This window comes from Alligator mississippiensis, chromosome 11, assembly GCF_030867095.1.
Source record: "Alligator mississippiensis isolate rAllMis1 chromosome 11, rAllMis1, whole genome shotgun sequence".
NCBI lineage: Eukaryota > Metazoa > Chordata > Crocodylia > Alligatoridae > Alligator > Alligator mississippiensis.
This window is the reverse complement of record NC_081834.1, coordinates 49,675,945-49,688,958: the sequence shown is the minus strand read 5'-3', so window position 1 is coordinate 49,688,958 and position 13,014 is coordinate 49,675,945. Positions and strand designations below refer to the sequence as shown.

The following is a 13,014-nucleotide window of genomic DNA, read 5'->3' as shown; positions in this document are numbered from 1 at the left end:
TACCGGTTTCATTCGTGGTATCTGGGTTGCTTTTGATTGGCGTGTTTATTGGTATCCAGGTAGGCTGTACCAAATGGGAACCACAGTGATATCGGCAGCCACTTTCTCTCATTAGGAATAAAAGTGCTTCTGTTGCACTACATTCGCATAACTCTTGTGTGCAGGCTGCTGGAGTTGAAGGTCTTGGCTTGAAGAGCTAGATTTTAAAACTAGGGAACCTCACTATGCGAAGATGTAACAAATCATAGATTCATAGATTCATAGATGTTAGGGTCGGAAGGGACCTCAATAGATCATCAAGTCCGACCCCCTGCATAAGCAGGAAAGAGTGCTGGGTCTAAATGACCCCAGCTAGATACTCGTCTAACCTCCTCTTGAAGACCCCCAGGGTAGGGGAGAGCACCACCTCCCTTGGGAGCCCGTTCCAGACCTTGGCCACTCGAACTGTGAAGAAGTTCTTCCTAATGGAAGAACTTCTTCACAGTTCTTCATGGGCATAGGCACAGAGATGGCACTGTTCTCAGCAGGGTCACAATGGAGAGGAGTAGCTGTGAATCATAAACTTCAATCTTTGAGCCATACCTGGGAATAGCAGCTCTTTAAAGGTATTTAGGTGCCTATTAGGTGACAAATCTCAGCACCCAGTAAAATAGTGTTTCTCAACCTTTTTTAAACTTGATGCACTCATCATTAGACTCGCCCCTCCCCCTCAGGAAATGCCAGCTCTTTGTTCGCACTTCTTTTTTGACTATTAAAATAATAGATGGATTCTTCTGTTGCAAATAACTCAGAAAACGACAAAAGATCAGAATGTGTTTACCGCTATGGATTGGTAATGCTGTCTAAGGGTGAAGTACATGTTACACCTAGACCGTGCTAAATCTATGGAAAGTTAGGCGATGTTAAAGGAAGAATGTGCTGTGAACAGTCGCACTTTAAGGGTTAATACCGTTTCTTGCTTGCACCACTCTGACTTGCCACTAGAGGGCTGGAGAGCAGGGGTGTGTCTAGGAGCCAGGACACATGGGCTCTGTCCCTGCTCTGGGGACCAGGGGATGGGGAACAGGGCATCCTGGGATGCTAAAGGATTGCAAGTTGCTTATATTTGTGGAGCAAACTGAATTTACCCTAACGCAAGCTAGGTAACATGGCCCAGAGTTTTGCTTAAGTGGTATAACACTAAGACACTCACTTAACATGAGTTACCAAGATTTAATGCATGGACCCTGTGTATGGTCCAAGTGTAATGTGTAACTTTACCCTTTACAGATTAATTCAGAGTGGCATAAGCTTTTTTAGGAGACACTCTACTTCATCAAATGCTATGAATGGACTTGCAGGCAAAGGAAAGAGGGAGAAGAGTATAAGGGGAGGGGACACTTCAGAGAGATGAATGTGAGTTGAAGAAAGAAAAAGGGACTAAAGCAATTAACCCATTGAGGGATTATAAACGCTAAGGATAATAAAAACATAGGGGTTGTTAGAAATAATCCAGTTAATGGGATACAAACCCAAGTGTCTGCTGAGACCATACATTACACAGTCCAGTCTGTGGATGATTTCTTGTTCTGCAGTTTCATATTCAAGTTTGTTTTCAGAGGTTTGTTGTTCAGGAATAGCTATTCTGAGATCAGTGGTGGAAAATATAGGGAAGTTAATGTGTTCTGCTATAGGCTTGTGTGTTTTTCTGGAGATTATATCAAATCAGTGTTCATGCCTTCTTCATGTAGGACTTTGCAAGTCCATTTAGAGCATCTGACAAGGTAGGCTATTGCCTACAAAATCAAATGATTCTGAATGAGTTAATCTAAAGTATGCTGGGTTTTTTGTTGTTGCTGTGTTGGTTGAAGGACATAGGCAGACAATGTTCTTTGGGTAGGTGTGATATGTTTTATTAGACCAACTGAGTAGCTGGAAAAAACTTATTTGCAAGCTTTTGGGCACAATCACCCTTCTTCAGGCATAGGGAGCCTCTCTCTGCCTGAAGAAGGGTGATTGTGCCCAAAAGCTTGCAAAGAAGTTTTTTCCAGCTACTCATTTGGTCTAATAAAATATATCACACCTACCCAAAGAACCTTGCCTCTCTAAAATACCACTCTCTCCTGCCTTCTTCCTGACTGTAGGCTAAGGTGGCTAGCTATCTCTCCCTATACATGAATTTTCTGTCCTGGAATTCTCTTCATTGATGGAATAAGCCATCCCCCCAGGTTCCCACCCTGGCAGCTCTAGTGGACCTAAGTGACCTTCCTTGCAACACAGCCCCCTCATGACCCAAAAAACCTTAAGCATTAAAGTGGAGATAAAAATCATAAAGTTCTCTTTGTTTCAGAGCCTGTCCTGTGTCTGGCTGCTAAGTCAAAGCAGGGGCAATGTATTTTGTTACTAGGAGGGGAGGCAATGAATGATCATTGATTTATGTTTATTGTAGCAGGGCTGCAGCGTTGTGGAAGCCATCCAGAAAATGTCTAAGGGGCAAGGCTTTTTGTATGATATCTGTTATTGGACCAACTTTTATTATTTTAACTACATTAATCCCCCACATGTTCTGAAGAGTCAATGAAAAGTAAAGAAATGAACACAAACCCATGTACCTGGAAATTCAACCAAGTATCCTATCTCTGCCATTTCCTCCACCCTCTTCTTCTGAAACCTTGCATTGCCGTTATCTCTTAGGCATAAGATAGAGGTCTCTTGAAGAAAGGAAGTTTGGTCAAGTCTCTGCAATAAAATCTCCAGGCTATTCAATTTGCCTTCTGAAGCACATTCCCTCCCTGTAAGTCCAGGAGCTGTTATACCTCCTGTTAAGCCACCCAAGTATAGGTCAACCTTGTTTATCTGAACCAATTTGATAAATCACTGAGGTGACTGAATTTGTCAGTCACCAAATTACCAGATGACCTTCCCTAACTGCACATGTCCTAGTCCCTAACAGTGTATCAAGTATACATGTTGATGCCTACAAAACCATGGCAAGGCATCAACTTTGGTTGACCAAACTTCCTACTGTGGCCCACACCTCAGGGAGATGAGCAAGGAAGTGATGGCAGAGCTGGGCTGTGGGGGAATGTGTCACTGGGAGCCCCCCTGGCAGAAGAGGCCAGGTGCTCCTAAGAAGCTTAGCTGTGTGATAGTATCTGGGTGTTCTTGATCTTCTTTTCCTACCACCACCATGGTATAGGATGTTCCTCCCCTTATGTTAAGGGTGCCTCAAAGGCTTTCCCAAAATTGTACAGAGGTAGCAACATCCCTGCCATTCTCCTATATGACACCCCAGGGCAGAACCCATGTCACCAGGGACTCTCCCTGGGTAGAGAAAGACTGCAGGGACCATCCTGGAGCTTAGTCCCCTGCACCTAGAGCTCATGGGCCAGCAGGGAATAAAATATGGTACAGCAGAAGGAGGTAGGGGGAGGGGGTTTCCCTCTTCTCCTCCACCTCCTGCCCTCCCAAAGAAGGAAATACCTGAGAAGGAGCAAGGCAACTCTAGCTGGGAGAGAGAGAGAGAGTTGCTACCCTTTGCAGCATGTCTGCCGCTGGGGGGGGGGGGGAATGAGGAGGGGGGCTATATCTCCCATAGCATCCTGGGTTCACCTGGCATTTAACCCTTCCTATGCAGATATGACTGGAGCAACACACAGGGAACAGGTTTTGCCATAGCAGTGCATTGGCTCATAGAAATGTTTTTCACTTGAATAAGGTCTTGCAAGGTTTGCCTGGTGCTGAATGTCTCCCTTCATTGCCCCATGTCATGACACCCAACTTCAGAAAGTCATAACCAATCATATCATCTGGCATTCTCAGCAGTGCTTGCTGAGACTCAGTGCTTGCTCAGACTGTGAGGGCCAAGGGAAGAAGGAGAATATTGTCCAAATTACTGTAGTCCTATTTCATTTCATTTATGCAGCGCCACCTCACCCCTAGAAATTTGCCTTCTGATGCCTGCATCAGACAAGAAGCAGATGAATTCCTGGATGCTTGTTACTAGTGTTTTTCCCCTTCCACCAGGGGACCCTGTGGTCTGACTAATCCCCTCTGCAGTAGTGTAAGAGTGATGTTGTAGGCCTGGTGATCTAGAACAGGCAAGGATTTCTTAGGGTGATATATGGTATTGGACCAGCTAGGTAGCTTGTGTTTTGCATGAGTTTTCCCATGCAAGACATTCTTCACCAGGTCTGACTGGGTCAGGATCACACCTGATGAAGAATGTCTTGCATTGCAAAGCTTGTATAACTGTATCCCCACTACACAGTTGCTCAAATACAAGGTTTCTCTCTAAGAAATCTTTGCTTCTCACATAGTCCCCAATATGAAAGTCTTGCAGCTCCCCAAGGAGCAAGCCAAGCAGATTCCTTCTCCTCACCCAACCCCCTCCTTACCCCCTCTCACATTTTCTCAGGAAACCAGACCAGTAAACAGGCAAGCAAGGAGCGTTACAGCACAGAGAGAAGATGACATTAGTATTTGTCTTTGGAAGAGGATGAGGAAACACTGCAAGGACAGAGCTGGCTGCACCTCAACCCATGTTTCAGGCAGGGCTGGGGCACCCCAGGAGGGGAAGAGAGGAAGTCCAGGTTTACATGCGCTTGCACCCCTAGGAAAGAAGTAATGACATTGGGCTGCTTCTTGAGTAGCAAAAGACACGTTTGGTTCTCTACCGATGAAACTGGTAGTGTGTGGTATTAAACACACCTGCCTCAGTGCCTAGGACACAAATCAGCCTGCAGCTGGTCTTCCCTAAGAGATCCTTCCCATAAACATTGCCAAGGGTCAGTGGAGCTTAGGGAGGGATCTCTTGTGCCCCTATAGATCAGAGCATTGCCATGGGTCAATGCAAAACGAAGTAGAGGTTGCATTTTGCAGATGTTTGCCTTCATTTTGTGATCACCCACGGGTGACTATGAAGCAAAATGAGAACTTGAATACAGATCAGGCTGAATTCGTGTTGTAGCAAATAGCCTGTGGCTTGACTCTTCCGTCTCCTCTCCACTTTGAAGGGGAAAAGTTGGAAGACTTCAGCAGCAAGGATTGATCAATCGAGGCTTGAGTGCAGTAGGTGAAAAGGCACTACTACGGCCTCCCTGGTGGTCTAGTGGTTAGGATTCGGTGCTCTCACCGCCGCGGCCCGGGTTCGATTCCCGGTCAGGGAAGGGTTGTTTTTTCCTGCCCACATACGGGGGAACTAGGAGCAGTAAGGAATCGCTTTCCTATTCAGAAATGGGAGAACTTCTCTCCCCTCTTCAAGAGCTATTCTGTTGCTATTTTCCCCACTCATGTTATCCAAAGGCAAGCCCACCCCATAAACCAAAATAAAACAACCTCCCCACCCACCCACCCACCCACCCCACCTCCCAAAACCCCACAAGTAGGCTCCGTTTAAAGAAAATGTCAGGCTGGTTGCCAAAAGTGATCATTATCAAAATTTCCCCCCACTTTTACATTTGGTGGTTGCTTTAGCTAGCTCGGACAGGGCTGATCCTGCCTTTCAGGCAGGAGGCTGGACCAGATGACAGCTCAGCGCTGCATCTCTGGGATGCTCAGGCTGTCCCTATGCCAGACCTGGTTCCTAGGAGTGCCACGTGTTTCCGAGACCTCAGGGGCCACATTTGTCTAATCAGCTTGCAATTTATTCAGAAAAATACAGACTTCATAAGAGTTTCCCAAACTGTCATGACTAGTAGGGCTTGTCAGGGCCTCTGCTTTTTCTCCCCTTTAGCTGTGACTCAATTACTGCCTGTTCTGGAGTAGAGCCGGCCACAGCGGGTAGCACAGAGCATGTCTTTGTCACAGTCTGGGCTGATCCAGGAAATGGCAGCTCTTTTGTGTTCTTACATTATATAGAAAGAGCGATTCCCAGAGCACAACAATGTCAGGCCTGTGTCATGCATGACCAGTGAAAAGCTGGGCCTGTGCTTTTCAAGCTGTCAGGGGCATTGTGCAAATGCACTGGCGCATTTCTGACCCATGCTGAGGTTTGGATTTGCTGCTCTGGAGGGCTTTGATCTGTGCCCCTCGCATACATCCTTCATGCATGCCAGCTAGTCAGCATTTTACACACCCCCCCACACACACACACAGACCACCACCAACAGATGCAAACACACATACACTCACAAATGCACCCCACCCAGATACACACACACACACACACACACACACCCCCAACAGACACAAAAACACACCCACAGATACACACACATGCACCCCCACTCCCAGATGCATGCAGATACCCAGACACACAGAGAAACAAACCCCTATCCCCACCTCCCCACCCACACAAACTCACGCCCCCCCAGATGCATACAGACACACAGCCACAGATACACACAGAGACCACCACCCATAGACATACATCCCCCCCAGATATATAGACGCACACATTCCCCCACCCCAGACACACAAACAACCCCACCCCCAGACACACAAACACCCCCCATACATACACAGACACCCCCCCACACACACACACACAGACCACCAGCCATACACCCCCCCCCCAAGATCCCACCACACCCACAAAGACACACACACACAGACTGCCACCCACAGGCATACACACACACCAGTCCTCCCCCCCCCCCCATATGAATCTTGGGGGTTGTTATTTGATTTAGTTTTTAATACAGATATTTGGTCATATTTTTGTCCACTTTGGTCCATTTTGATCCATGCTGTTGTGCCTAAAAGTCCTAGTAATATTTTCTTCATCTCAGCTCTCCACCAGGGTTGTTATTCACCCATTAAACTTGTCAGACTTGGAATCCAGGTACTCAGGATCTCTCCTTGCTTTTTCCCCCCCCATGTCCTCTTGCTCCTGGAGGCAGCATAAGCAGCTCATAGCACTTAGCCCTGCACTTCCCCCAGCTCCCAGCCCACCCACCGGATCTTTCAGTCTCACTGGTTCCTGCTGGTACTATTTATTATCTACCCCCTGGCTTGCTGCTTGCAGCCTGTTGCTGGCAGCACACCCTAGTAGCAAGCAAGACATCCTGCCCTTCTTTATGCTCTTGAACTTTGGGCTGTGCCTGCTTTAGCTCAGCAGGCATTTTTAAGAGTCCAAGTTGAGATCACTCCATAAATAAAATAAACACTTCCAAGATTCATGCCTTTCTGCAGCCAGAAGAGCTGGAAGCTGATCAGAGATGGTCTGATGTGTGGGTAGAGGGAAGCCGAGCATGCTGGGTTTTTTATTTGGGCAAATGAAGAGGAAAGTTGGGGGAGGTGCAGTGTGCTCAGCTCAGATTGTATTTCACTGGGGAGACGCACAAAAACCTTCAAAAAAATCTGTAACAACATTTAGGAAGCCCCATGAGAGCCTCTGCAAAAAGGTGCATGCGGTGGGCCCAGCTAGCTCAGTCGGTAGAGCATGAGACTCTTAATCTCAGGGCTGTGGGTTTGAGCCCTATGCTGGGCGTCAGTTTTCTTGCTGCATGTACTCTTCTGGCTTGATTCTCTCTTGAGAAATTAAAGTCACCTTGGCATGTGATGGCTCTTCTGCTTAGAAAATTAGTGTCTGAGGTATTAAAATGACTGTGTCAGTGGTATTACACAGTACTTTAAAAGAAAGGGAAAGATGTAAAAGTCCCATATCTTCTGAACTGACATTTCCACCCAGGGCAATCAGAGATACTTGTATTTTACCCCAGCTAGGGGAAGCAATAACATATGCACTAATATATGGCCTCTCTTTTACTTTCTTTCTTCACTATCCACACCTCCACACACCTGGTCTTTTTTCATTTTCATGGAGAGCGTTTCAGCAGGATGAATCAACTCAGGGCTCAACCTCTTGAGGGGTAGGGGGGAAGAAAGAAAGCAAGAGAGAAAGTAAGAGAGAAAGAAAGAAAGATGGTTTTTTTTAATTCCTTGGTAACTCTCCCTGACAATCTACACAGCACAGACTGGCTTCAGCAACCCAACAGTAGGAGGCACATGCTTCAAGGAGGAGTCCTTAGGTAGGGTTTGTTTGGGTTTTGGGGGGGGAGGGGCGTTATTATTTTGATGTTTCATTAGTGTATTCAATCCATAAACAGCAAGAAAATTAAGAAATTAAATATTAAATTGGGGTTTTTTTACATTTTAAAAAACCCATGCAAATAAAAACGTTCCCTGTCCAAACACAGTCCGAGGAAGGGTGCTTCGTGCCTGAAATCTTGTCTAACTTCTCTCCCACATACAGTTAGCCCAGTAAATATATATCACCACTGCTTTCTGCATTCCTATGAGACATTTAAAAACCCAGTGTTTGTTTATTACATGATATCCCTACTTTTCAGAAGGAAGAAACACTTCACTATGGGGCTTCTTTCTTTGATACCTGGGAAAGAAGAAACCTCCATGGTTGAAGTGGGGATAAAATTCTCCAGCACAACTCGAGACAGAGATCTTTGGGTTATTTTGCCTTTCTCTGGACAACTGGGTTAAGGCTAGGAATAGTGTGGATGTACTGGAATAGCAAGGAGGAGCAGACCCAAGTGGTCTTAACTTCTTCTCAAATTTCATTCCCATGACTATCCAAAGGAAACAGATAAGGAGAAGTTGAATTGGTAAGGTCATAATGGAAAACACACAAGGACCCACTAGCTGATATGATTCTGTAGTAGGGATGTAGTCTGTCATTCCCCATCCCGAATGGCTCCTCTCTATCCTGAGAAGTAACTTCATGTCTCTCATTAGTCTCACTGGCCCCAGGGCATCTGAAAGAAGCCAGCATTTCCTGCAGAAAAAAACCTATGTCTGCAATTCTGGCTTCAATTCCTTCATCTGTCTTCACAAAAGGATTGTTTCAATGATGAGGTTCTCTAGAACATAATGGTCAATTGGAAGTTAATGCAGTTAATCCTCTAGTGTTTTCTGGCAGTACTCCACAGTGGACAATGCATATTCTCTTTGCCTCTGCTACCACCCTCCCCAGTATACTTTCACCTCCTTCAGCCTTAATTTTGAATTCCCACCCCTGTGACAAAAGGTGACTTCCTACTAAGCAGGCAAGGTGAAATCTTCCAAGAGAGGAACCCATGCAAATCAGTAGTTCTTTTGGGATAATCAAAGAACTCGTGCAAAGAGAACTGATGTGCCTTAACTATATTAACTGGGCACCCCCTAGTAGGGCTCATGTGCGCTTGTGACTTTTCTGGCTGGATCATCACTGAGAAGTAGGGGCAATTTCATTTTGTGGATGATTGTGATGCTGAAATAAAATTGAAATAAATGTTCTTATGAAAGGGAATGGAGCCATAGGTTAAGGAAAACCCTCTCTACCTTCCTGCCTTGAGGGAATCAGGGAGCTCTCCACTCCCACCACATGAACCCTAGAAGCACTGAGAGCCTGGAAACCTCTGGCATCTTGTTCTCATCATTTAGCCAGGGGCTGCTAAAGAAATGGAACCACTAATAAGTTCTCCAAGGGCTAGCCAGGCAGGCTGTGGGGAAGACAGCCAGACAGTGGGACACCAGGCAGGCTTTGAGTCCTTACTGGGTTCTGCTGTCAACTTGGACATCTAAACACCTCTACACAAATATATATCTGATGGAAAAAAAACACTCTTCTGGAGGCTGGAGAATTTCTGACCAGCTATACTGCGAAGTAGGCTCCTGACAAGTCTGGGGGTGAGGGGATGGGGTGTCTACACTGCAAATGCAAGCGGGATTGCAGCATCTGCAGGACTACCTGAGCTTGCATTAACCTTGGTAGCTTCAGTACCCCTGCCAGCATAGCTGTGGCAGATAACTCCATACAGGTAACCAGACAAAGTACCAGGGTCCCAGGCTGAACCCATGATGCCAACCAGCCTTCTGTTGATAACCCATTGAATAGGGTTAGGTCTACAGGCAGGGAAGTCCACTTCTGTCTGTAATGTAGACATGCCCTATGTGAAAAACAGTATGTGGGCATGTCTGCACGTGCATTAATGTGCCATACTAGACATTAAGTTTAGTGCCTGTAATAACAGGCACTAAATGTGTGGTAATTGGTGCTACTGCACAGTAATGCCAGTGCACATCTTTTAAAGCCACAGTAATGTGCAGTAGACTAATTCTACCACATATTAGCACATTGGCACAGCTTCTGCCATGATGCACTAATGCACAGTAGAATTAATCTACTGTGCTTTTAGCGTCTTGTGTAGACATGCCCCGCGTGTCTTAATTTATACCACAGCCAAGTCAGTGACTTGGGCTTTGAATACCACCAAACCAAAGGCAGAGGGGTTTGTATGTGAACAGGAGGTGGATTAGGGGCAACATCAGAATAAGACAGAGTTATTGCTGTGGTGAAGGCACAATAATAGAGTTAATTTGTCTATGTTAATAGAGTCAATTTGTCTATGTCTATGTGCAGTCCAGGGCAGGTGTTTATACAGGTGCAGGAAAGGCATTGTTCTAACCCAACAACCTCCCCACACAGGGACTGAACGACCTGATAATTTTGGGGTCATGCTGTATGTGTGACGCTCAATGGCGTTGAAGAAAGGCATCTATAAAGGCAATGAGAAACCTAGAGAGGGTAGGTGCTCTGAGCCGTTGACTGGATGTTGCAGGGTAAGAGAAAGTCATGAGCTATCAATACATTTCTCTATTTTCTTTAGTCTTTCATTTATCTTGAAGCGCTTTTTTCCCCTATGTTGGGTTCTAGCTAAGTAATGCTTGGAGTTTGTATGTCAGGTCTGCTAAAAGAGTGTTACTTCTATACAGTCACAGCAAGGAGAGGACCTTTATCTGACTGTCACCTTCATCATGCAAACCAAGGTAGGAACAGGAGAAGCAGCACTTCAAGAAAAGTTACTTAAGCACAGCAAATAGAGTATAGCTGCAGGTGCCTGGCTAGCTCAATCAGTAGGGCATGAGACTTAATCTCAGGGTCGCCCCCGCATAGGGCAGAGTTGTGAGTTATGGATCTGTATTTGCTCATAGACTGGACACTGGTGGCTGCCTACTGATAATCCAGGTTCTAGGTGAACAAGTATTCACCAAAGCACCTCAGAGGAAAACTGGGAGCAATTGTCATACACTCCTAGAAGGATTCAGACTGGATATAAGGAAAAACTTCTTCCTGGTTCATGTGACCAGACTGGAATAGATTCCCATTGCGGGTGGTGCAGACGCCTACCCTGGAGATCTTCAGTAGGAGACTGGACACACACCTTGCCAGGGTTATTTGACCCGGCAGACTTTTCCGCCTAGAGCAGGGAAACTGGACCCAATGATCTCATAAGGTCCCTTCTAGCCCTGAATCTGTGAATCTAGATTGCCTCTTATCAGTACTACAAGTGCAAGGAAGAAAATTGCTGGTTATTCAAAATCTAATCCTTGCTAGCAGGTAGAGAAGGAAGAATGGTGGGTTCTAGCTAGTTGCTTGATTTTCACAAAGCTAAATGAATCATGATTGAATACACTATCTGCTTGTCTGGTTTCATTTCTGGGTGTGTCTGGCTTGCCTATATTTATTGTGGGGTTTGAGGCCAGAAAAGGTGATTAGGAAGCTGCTTATCTTAAAACACAAATCAATAGAGCTATTGAGTCATAGCAGGGTGCATAACAGAGCTGAGAGGGCCAGATCCTTGGTCTGTGTAAACTGACTTCTGGACAACTAACTTCAGTGGAACCAGGCTGTTTTACGCAGGATTTCTTTTTGTGCAGTTTTATTTCTTCCTGAGGAGCTTCCTAATGCCAGCGTATAAGTTAGGCTCAGTGATTTTGTATTTTGAAATATGTGGAGCAGTTTTCTCTTCAGTCTCATATCCCCCCTTCCCCCCCATTTCCACTATAGGGCAAGCATCACATGAGCTGGTGGCGTGCTAGAAAGCAGGACTGAAGCTCTGCTTTCCTAGGCTGGTTTCGGAGGGATCCTGTGAGCTGTTCTTCTTATACCTTCTCAGGGCGCCTGACTCATCATCCCTCTGCTGAAATGAAGATTATTTTCCTGGGACTGGCCACAGTTTTGTGCTTTGCAGTAGGTAAGTCAAGCACAGCAGTTGAAATAGTTAGAGGCAAGCATTCTTGCAGGTGATCTCTTTTATTTGAACAACTCTACGCTTGGGATAGACATAGACAAGCTTTTGGGTATCACAGGGTGTCCTTTCACAAGATATTTCATGCAGTTGCCTAATTAGCTCCACAGTAGACATCTTGACAGCTATAGGTGTCCTCTTTCAGGTCTCTGGGAGACAAGCAGAAAGCAGAGACCCGAGGAAGACCTTACTCTCCCTTAGACATGAGGAAGAGTACTGTGATTCCTGAAAATTTGTTTATATCTATCCCAACCATGCAGCTGGTGCAATAAAAGATAACACCCACAAGAATTCTTGCATATTCCCTGGATCATCACAGCAACAGCATCACTTCAACAACACTGTCATTGAAATATTAAAAGCTCCAGACATTAGAAACAAATTTGCATTCAAATGTAAATGTTTATTTCCCAGGAGTTCATCTTTAGATACTACAAAACTGAAGTTTGTTCAGCTTAGATAATGTGTTGCCCAGTTAGTGCATATGAGCTTTAATCATTCAAATGCATTGTGAAGATGCTTAGTAATTATGCTGATGTCAACAAAACATGTACCTCCTTATAGTTATTTTAAAAAGTTAGTTATATTGAAGTGAAGAAAAGCTCCCATGGTAGCTTGGGGTTTGTAGCAACAGGGGTGCATCTACGTGAGACACTTACTCTGCATTTGCCTAATAACACTGGGCAGTAGCGTGGTGGTCAAAAACCGTGCTAACAGTTTACTGCGTAGTGTTATTTGGCTCATGTGCAGTAAGTGTCACAAAATAACCATATGCCATCGCCACTGCACAGTAACTCTAGTTACTGCGCATTTCATTAGTACTTCATTAAGCAAGTACTAAACTAAATGTGCAGTAACTAAGGTGCGTTAATGAACGTGTGGACATGCCCTAGGAGTAGCTAAATTTTAGGCTAAACCTTTGGCTATGATACTCATTCCACAAAACAAAACAAAATAGAAAAAGGCCTAACATGTCTGCACTAGGACAGCTGCACCAGTGTAAGGA

The 13,014-nt window shown here is 45.3% G+C and overlaps 2 non-coding genes across 2 annotated transcripts; both read left to right on the top strand.

Annotated features, from left to right (window-relative positions):
- Positions 1-5,075: 5,075 nt before the first annotated feature.
- TRNAE-CUC (transfer RNA glutamic acid (anticodon CUC)) lies at positions 5,076-5,147 on the top strand. The gene has a single exon. It is a non-coding gene; the product is annotated as a tRNA-Glu (tRNA).
- Positions 5,148-7,338: 2,191 nt separating this feature from the next.
- Positions 7,339-7,411, top strand: TRNAK-CUU (transfer RNA lysine (anticodon CUU)). The gene has a single exon. It is a non-coding gene; the product is annotated as a tRNA-Lys (tRNA).
- The last annotated feature ends 5,603 nt before the right edge of the window (positions 7,412-13,014 follow it).